We start from the raw sequence: 9,553 nt of genomic DNA on the forward strand, positions 1-9,553 counted from the left end.
GTTTTTGTGAGTTGCATAGTTTGGTATCGTGAAGACTTTGGGAGCATAGAGAGAGATTAAACCCATGCTCTCTTTTTTTTGTTATTTGTTAGTGGGATGTGGACGTCGCTGGCTGGACCAGCATTTATTGCGCATCCCTAATTGCCCTTGAGTGGCTTGCTAGGCCATTTCAGAGGACATTTAAGAGTCAACCACATTGCTGTAGGTCTGAAATCACATGTAGGACAGCAGATTTCCTTCCCTAAAGGACATTAGTGAACCAGATGGGTTTTTACAACAATCAACAATGGTTTCATGGTCACCATTGGACTAGCTTTTTAATTCCCAGATTAATTGAATTCAAATTTCACCATCTGCTGTGGTGGGATTCGAACCCATGTTCCCAGAGCAGTAGCCTGGGTCTCTGAGTTACTAGTCCAGTGACATTACCACTCTGCCACCGTTAATTTGCATATGTCTCTAGGTATTTATACTAACAAGTGTAAAGTAACACTTGCATCACCCCAATGCCAGGCAGTGATCACCTTTAACAAGACAAGGTCTTTCTGCTGACCTTCAACGATCCAGCAACACTGAGTCCCCTGTTATCAACATCCTGGGGTTCACCATTAACCAGAAGCTTTCCTGGGCCAGTCGTCTCAGCACCATGGTTACAAAACTGGAGCAAGGGCTGAGTGCTATGACTTACCTCCTGATCTGTCCATTGTTTATAAGAATCAAGCCTGCGTGCATGAAATTGCAACAACATTTGAGAAACTTGACACTAACCACCTACAACAGCAACAACTTCCATTTCTATTCATAGAGCCTTTTTTTGCAGAGTTTTTCTTATTGGACAATTTTTATTACTAATGTTTGTCTGAGAAATTTTAGGGGACCATTTTTAACATTTTCTAAAAGTATCTCAAGTGCAGTATTTCATAGTTGAAGTGATTGAATAAAATGCCTGGCAGGGAGAGCAGCAAGTAATGGGGCACTATTACAGACTTCGGCACATGCATTTGTCTCCATTTTCCTGGATCAGCCCGGAACCATCTGCAGCAAGGGCCAACTTGCGACATAAGGATGGCACCCCCAGTGGTTGTCAAGGTCACCACCTCCCTCAGCTGTTATTCCTGTGGCTTGTTTCCAGCTGCCACTGCAATATCAGTTAATGTGCTTCCCACAAGTGTATCAAACAGGTGACTGATGCAGTCAACACTTTCATCATCTTTCCTATTGAATAGCTGCCCAATATAACCACAGTGGTTACCTAAAGGGTATTCCATGAGGGTACTGATGGCTGCCACATGGCCAACCTAAAATCGATCCTTCATGCCATAGTAGGGCACCTTGTTTGTGTTAAAGTGGTTTGATGCGTGAAGCCCTCGGCAAATATGAGTGTGAAATGTCTTTCAGTTATAACTTACTTTGGTAAAGTAAGGGTATATGCAAGAGATGTAATGAAAGAGTTGTAAGATTGTGTGAGGACGTCGTATGGGTGAGCCAGGTTGATGAGCAACATTTTGTAGAATACAATCTTGGGCCATTTACCTGGTTCATGGCACTCTTGCATTGTTTTAGTTTGCCCGATGCATCTATTCATGGGAGATACGTGGACTATACCTAACACTGAGCCTAACTGCCAGCTCCTGCTAGGCATAGTGCTCTTTTGCCATGTAGGGAGGGAGTTGTGGAACGTCAAACAGGAAAAACCTTCCTTAAACTCATCTCCTGCAGCAGCACTTCACTTTGCCAGCCATTAAATAGGAGTTCAGTGTTATCCTATTCCACGACTAGTTCTGTTTTGTGTCTTTACATTTGTTTTGCATCTCCTTGCTTTTGATCTGCCAATTCATTGCCACAAATATCTTTTGGAAAGTCTAACAAACATTTAAAAAGAAAAATCAGTCTCACGAAAGGTTGAAGTAATTTTTGGTCCTCTTTGGGGGTCACTTATCTTTACATGTGTGTCCCTCTAAATTATCCGAATAACCCTTAAGGAGTATTGTGTTGTGCTGGATGCCCACACTTCAATCACACTCCTGCCCATGGGCTAATTAGCATATTCTAATGAGTTAAATGACCTGACTCCTTAAACTCATTTGGCGGAATGCCTCATCACCAGAACTTTCAAACAAGCACCAAGACGTAGCTTGGCTGGTGGTGAGAAGAGCCCGCCCCGTCAGATCCTTCCTGCATGCCCGAAGTCTCATCCCCTCTGCACAATGCCCTCGAGGTGGCTGTGGTGGGGAAGAGATGGTTGCCCATCTCCTTCTGGAATGTGTCTTTGCAAAGCAGGTGTGGAAAGAGATGCAGTGGCTTTTGTTGAGGTTCATCCCAAGCAGCTCTGCAATACAGGAATCTGTGCTCTACGGGCTGTTCCCAGGGACGCACACTGAGATAAACATCAACTGCTGCTGGAGGAATATCAATTCGGTGAAAGACGCCCTTTGGTCTGCCCGAAACTTGCTGGTCTTCCAGCGCAAAGAGTTGTCCACGACCGAATGTTGCAGACTGACACATTCCAAGGTCCAGGACTACATGCTGAGGGACGCACTAAAGCTTGGGGCAGCCGCAGCAAAGGCTCAATGGGGAAAGACCACTGTGTAAGGTCCCCCCACCAAGCTGAACAGAGGGGCTGGATCCATGGGTAACCCCTCAAACTGTATCGGGAAAATTTTTGTTTGCTGTAAAATGTATATGGCATGAAAAATGAAATGGTAGGGCTGTGAGGCAACTCATGATTGTATTGAAGGAAACTGACCTCCTTTGCACTGTTCGTATTTTTTTGACTTGGTGCTGTTTGGAACTGTTTTGTCATGTATTTTTTACAGATTTTTATGAATAAAGTATATTTTGGAAATTAAAAAAAACCTGACCCCTTAAACTCAAGTGAGGTTAGGTAACCATGCTAAATATGCTCTGAGTGAGAAGTGCAACTGTCCTGTTGTCATTGTGATGACACTATATTATTGGCCCATAATTTCAAAGTTTAATAACAACATAGAACAATATTTGTAGCAGTTAGAATTTGAATTCCATTTCACCTTTGATACTGCTCATGTCAACATACAGCAAGCAATAGAAGTGCTTCCCATAGCTAAATGATATTAAATAAAGGGATGTACTATTTTAATCTGGTTGGTACTATTAGCTATGTTAAAGGGAAGGGAAGTACAGGACTTGTATTTATATAGCATCTTTCATGACCTTACAACATCCCAAGGTACTTCAAAGCCAATGATGTACCTTTGAAGTGTAGTCACTGTTGCAGTGTAGATGTGACAGTCAATATGCACATAGATAAATTGTTTTATGGTAATGCAAAAGCAAAATACTGTGCATGCTAGAAATCCGAAATAAAAATAGAAAATACTAGAAATACTTAGCAGGTCTGGCAGTATCTGGAGAGAAAAACAGTTGAAGATTCAGGTCTGTGACCATTCATCAGAACTATTTCTTTGTTCACTCTGGCTGGTATTTTATGCTCCCTGCAGGAGCGGGCTGGAGGCGAGGGGGTGGGGGGCGAAAAATTGAGTTGGAGGTATGGGGTGCACTTCCTGTCGCCTTCCTGCCCCAGCAGCGGGGGGGGTGACGAATGGCCTGCCTGCCCCAGGCCAATTAAGGCCCTAAAGTGGCTAATTAATTGTCACTTAAGGGCCTCCTCCCACCGGAGGTGATATATTACCAGCAGCAGGCAGGTGTTTCAGCAGCTGAGAAGGCCGCCCAGTAAAACCTGGCAGCCTCCTTGCAGGCTGTTGGTGGGCTCTCCTGATCGGGCACCCTGTGTCTGACGGAGGGACCTCCCAGTGACACAAGCCATCCCCACTGTAGCACCTTCACCCCCCACTCTTGAGCGCGCCCCCCCCCCCACCCCCCCCCACCCCCCCCCACCCCAGCACCTCGCCGGGCTCCAGCCAATTGTCCCCACGAAGCCCCACACACTTATCTGTAATCTGGGACCTTGTCCATGTTGTCGGTCCTGCCTGGGTGAAGTCCCAGCAGTGGCTACCACTCCCAGTGGTGCTGCTGGTACTGAAGAGCTGCCGGCCTTCTGGCAGTTCTTGTAGGTGGGACTTCCTGCCTCAGAGGGGCAGAAGTCCCACCCGAGGCCAATTAAGGGCCTAGGGCCATGTAAAATTATATTGTGGCTTCCAAGCCCTTTGGAGGTGGACTCGTCACCAATGTTTGTGCCGGTGGGCAGGGCATCTGGCCCACGTAAAATTCTGGACTCTGTTTCTCACTCCACAAATGCTGCCAGACCTGCTGAGTATTTTCAGCATTTTCTGTTTTTTTTGCTGTTTTAGTAATGTTGGTTTGGGAATGCATATTGGCCAGGACACCAGCAGATCTTCCCTGGTCTTCTTTTGATTCGTGCAATCTTTTCTATCCACCTGAGAGGGCAGATGGGGCTTCAGTTTAACATCTCATCCAAAAGAAGGCCCCTCCGACAGTGCAGCACTGCATTAAAGAGTCAGCCTGGATTATGTACTCATGTCTCTGGAGAGGGGCTTGAACCGCTGATCTTCTGACTTAGAGGTGAAAATATTACCACCGACATGTTAAAGTTTTGAAAGACATTTCCTATTAATCCAATATTATAGTCAGTTATAATGGGGGAGGAAACTGAAGGAATTAAACTGAACGAATTATCATTGTGAATTGCTTTGCCATTCAGACTCATTGATTTTCAGGTAGTTGCACGACATCACTTCTAAAAATGTTAACTCTTTGGGAGATTGCTAGGCTAAGTCTCTCTACATTACCAAGAAATGAATGCCAAGCTTACAGGCCCATCCTGCAACCATTGACAAAATGGATGCACACCCTCCAAGAGTTCACAGGCAACAAACATTTCTAATGAGAGAGCACCAAGTAATTGAATGATGCCAATTCATAACCTCCAAAACATCATCAAAATCAAACTGAGCAGGTGCAGCAAACATGCATAAGCCATAAAAGTAAAAGATATGATTTTTGGATGGACCCAGAGTATTCACTGCAAGAAAAATGGTAATCATCTGTATCACACCTGTATCTGAAATGTGTGTTTGCTGCACCTGATCAGCTTAATTTAGAAACCATATGAAGGTTGCATAAGAGCCATGAAACAATGGTATCGAAAGATATAGGTCATTTATACGGCTACATGTCTGAGATACTCGATAAATGAAAACCAGCTTCTGCATTATCAAAGTATTTTGTATGAGTCTCAAATATCAGGCCCTCTTTTGTTGTGGGTTTATCCAGTTTCCAAAAGGCATATAAAGGGACTTGATGCTGAGATGAGTCAACAGTACCAAACGTGAGTAAAGTTGTCAGCTGTTATTTGGTGTGTACTGTACATGTTACACCATAATAGCTACAGACACTAAAAGCCCACAGAGAAATATGAAGCTGGAGTGAGCCTATAATTTTCCAGTACTGCTAGCAATGTGGCACCACACATAGAATGAAGTCAATTGGCAAACTGTTCCACTACTGATGGACAACACCATTTTAGTGGAAAAAATTGCGCCAAAATTTGGATTCTTTAAAAAAAAAATCCATGATAATGGGCCCAGTTTAGACATTTGTCAGTTGAAGAATCAATTTAAAGTTCCTGGCAATACTCTTATGTATCTCGATATTATGTTATTTTGGAGCAGCATGGAAATGATCCAACAATGGCATTATGACGTAAATGCAGCACATGGCTAAAAGAGAAAAAAATATGGGGCCGATTTTCAACTGCTCCGTGTTAATTTCTTATCCCGTTGATGTCCAAGGCCTGCCTGATGGAATTTTCAAACGAATGGTTGAGCAGCTTGCTTTGTTTCTGGCATGAAGCTGCTTAAATATGCAAATTGGGGTCCTATGCTGGTCGTTTTGCAATTTTCAGGTACAAATGGATGGATGATTCACCCTGTGCGCTCCATTCATTTGTACCAGATGGAGTGGCCTAACCAGGGTCCTTAGAGAGACCACTGATGACCGTCAAGAAAAGCCTCAAACTTTTTTTGAGGGGAATTTCTATGGGGCTCCTCCAGGCCCCACAAAAGTACTGTGGCCCACTGCTAGTTTATGCTTGATGCCCCCATCACACCCCACCCCACCCCAGGTTTGGCTCCTGCCCCCAACCCTCCAGGCCCGACATGCTGAGAAGCCACTAACGTTCTTCCCCCCCCTCCAACAACAGTGTATTGCAACAGGGCACCTGTTTGTCACCCACAGCTCACTGGCTCAATTAAAATGAGCCCCAAACCTGAAAATAATTCGGGCCTCCCGGTAGCAACTTTGGGTGCTTGGTGCAGCTGCTCCACTTCCAGTTCAGGTGGTAGTTGAATTTCCTTCCTGCTCCCCCCAGGGAACTATCCAAAGATGCATACATTATTCTGCTCTGGAAGTTCCTGCTACAACGTTCTGCTTACATCTACAAGATGATGTAGTTCGAGTTATGAGAGAGGTCCAAGTTGAATGTACTTCACAATGTTTACACCGTCTTGTGCCGTGATTCAGTTCATGCTTTTGAGAGTCCTAAACTGCCTGACTAATGTGCTCTGATTTTCCTTCTGCCTAAAATGGCAGGAGATTCACATTCGGCCCTCAACACTACTCTGACAGGAATCCTTCAATTCTTAGCTGTCTTTAAACTGAGAGCCCAACGGTGGGAATTCTTTTCTATTGTTAAATAAAACTGTAGTAAATGCTTGGGGACCGTTTTACACAAGTTATTTTCATGTGAATCAGTAGGAGGTTTGTAATAATTGTGATTATAAATCTGAAGCTTCAGTTCAGGCAAAGCTAACAACAAAGTCTAATCAACAGCCACAAATAAAGTTGGTCTTTGCTGCTTGTATTATAAGCACTAACCTTCTGAATTGCATTGAAATGAATGGAAGCCATGCCTTTAGAGTTAGAGCCTGTTTGTGACATGCAGTGCTGTCATGAATAGAAATTTATTGAAGCTGAATTATTTGACCTCTCTCAGGTCAAATAGTCAATTATTCAACCCATTAATAAAATTAAATCAGAAAGTGACAGCTGATTCACTCCTGGCTATTTTTGGAGAGGTTTTAGTGCATTTGAGGTATAGATCCAGGCCCTTCATAAGGATGGACCTCATCACGAAAGATCATCATGTATGCATACACAAACAGTCAGCGCTCAAAAATCAGAAGCTCCTGCTATAGCCGGGCACTCAGTAGCAACCCTACTGGCATGATGACATCACAGAAATGCCACGTGCGGGTTTTGGTGGGTGTTACAGACAGCAGGATGCACTGATGATGACACTGAAAACATCCCCAGGCTCCTGGTTCATTCATTATTCAGCTAGATATAAATCACTGTGTGCACAAAAAAACAAACTTGTGTAATGATTGTGCAACATCACATACAGCCAGCGATTGACAAGTTGTTCTGAACTGCTGGTGACACTGACTGGAAGAAACATACATTATCTGGTGGTAAGAAATGAATACCTTTGTTCTTAGGGCCGTCTCAAAGCCGGCATGAATCTCTATCAATGTATTTCATCTTCCACCTGCATGAACAACTGTAGATTTAAACTTAGTTTGCAGAAATGGTTTTGTTTGGTTAATGTGAAGATTGCTAATCCTGGTTAAACACTCTTTTCAAAGAGGACTTTGTTTCGCCAAAAGATGTTTTGCATTTGGACAAATGATAAAAATGTTGAGGTCAACCATAAGACAACACTGTTTCTCTTCAATTCAAATTATTAGCAACCACTTCAGAATTCCACACTAATCTGTATGTTAAATATATTATCAATCCTTGCACTATAAATACGCTGTTAGTATAGGGTGCACTATCAACATCCAGCGACTGAAATCAATCGAAAAGTACAGCCTTTTGCGTACGTTCCATGGAAGTCCTATTGATTGTGTAATATATTATAATTACTCAGTATAGATTTCAAGTTTCAAACTTGTAAATGTTCTTTCCATTTTTAGCCCTTGTTGGCCACTCACCAGCACAGTCATCTTCCAGTCAGGAAGGCAACTTGGTTTTGGCTGCAGAAATCATCAGTTCCACTCCATGATTGGCTGACCAGAGGTCCAAGTGGGGTGAGTAAGGCAGTGTCAGTTTTTCCTCTCATGAGTTGGAATGTCTCACTTCCATGCTGTGCCCTTAGAGGCCTGGAAGAAAACTGCCAAGACTCCGCTTAGAGCTCAGCTCGCAAGAGTAGACATTTCCTCTGTGAGCAAAATTGTCCAGGCATTTATAAAGAATGAATTTACGACTTCACAACAAATAGCACCCAGACAAAATCCTCCCTGAGCAGATGGCAACAAGAGAGAAATAAGTTGTAAAATTGTTAAACAAATTCTGGGGTTAAGCAATAATTTTAAGTCCCAATTCCTGCTATTATAGTTTGATATTTTAAGTCCTTTGATTCATATAACTGCCCAAACATTTTCATACATATCTATTGTTATATATGTTCTCAATCCAAATTACTTTTTAACCTTTCTACCCTATGGGAATTCTTTCAAAATAAACTAGGCGTGCAACTATTTACTGTACCTATTAGTTTGATTCATTGTCCGTATATAAGAAACTGTAGGAAGTTCACAATTCTGTGGAAACCTAACCCTATTTGGGTTGTTTATGGTTAATCGCCTGGAGAAATATAGTCACAAAATAAGTAGTCAATTAATCAGTGTACGAATCTAAACACTAACTAATGAATTGGTTTAGGAAGGTTTAATTCCAACAATATCCTTTGTGATCTTAAATAACTCCTATATAATGAATGCTTTTAATGGGAAGGATTTGACTTAATATAGTATAATTCAAGATAAAAGGTGAATATATAAAGCTGCCAAAATGGATATTTTACGGTCTGCCACACAGATATCTCAGCATGTATTCATCACATTTTAATAAAACCCTCACCTAGAATAGAATTGCAGTAGACAACCTCAGAATGAGGTCATGCTTGTCATTTCATTTAAACACGCACAAAGAAATCATTACCGTGGCCTCTGATTAAAATGCAGCGTTTACAACGCGGTTTTCCTCAATTCGGTTATCCTTCTGGCAGAAATATCCATATGAAGACATTTCTTTTTAATGTTGTTGTGGATTGGTGTTTATATCACTGAGGGTTAGCAGAGAGTAGAGTGTTCTTGTCCTTTGTAAGCAAGTGACAGCATCAAGCATTCCAACGCCAAGCATAATTCTGGTGAGATGCAAAGCATTTCCCTTTCATTAGCCTAACATTGTGGTTAAACTGTAATTCCCTTATTCCATACTGAGCAAACTTTCCAGTTATGTTTTATGTGAAGACACATGTCCCCATGGATTTGTATTTACCTGAGAATGGGATTGACATTAACATTGACACTGGGCCCAATTTTAACCCCCTATGCCTGGTGAGCAAGGGGAGTGCATGGGGTTAGAATCCATGCCACCCTTGCAGCATGTGCCATTCTGCTGGGTATGTTATGGCAAGCCAGCGAGGCCTTCACCCCAGGCAGGGATTGAGACATTGGGGTATGATGGCACTAATCAGACACTACTTTAACTAAGATGGCCGAGAACATAAGTAGAGTTATTATTTTTG

The sequence above is a fragment of the Heterodontus francisci genome, chromosome 26 (assembly GCF_036365525.1).
Source record: "Heterodontus francisci isolate sHetFra1 chromosome 26, sHetFra1.hap1, whole genome shotgun sequence".
Taxonomy (NCBI): Eukaryota; Metazoa; Chordata; class Chondrichthyes; order Heterodontiformes; family Heterodontidae; genus Heterodontus; species Heterodontus francisci.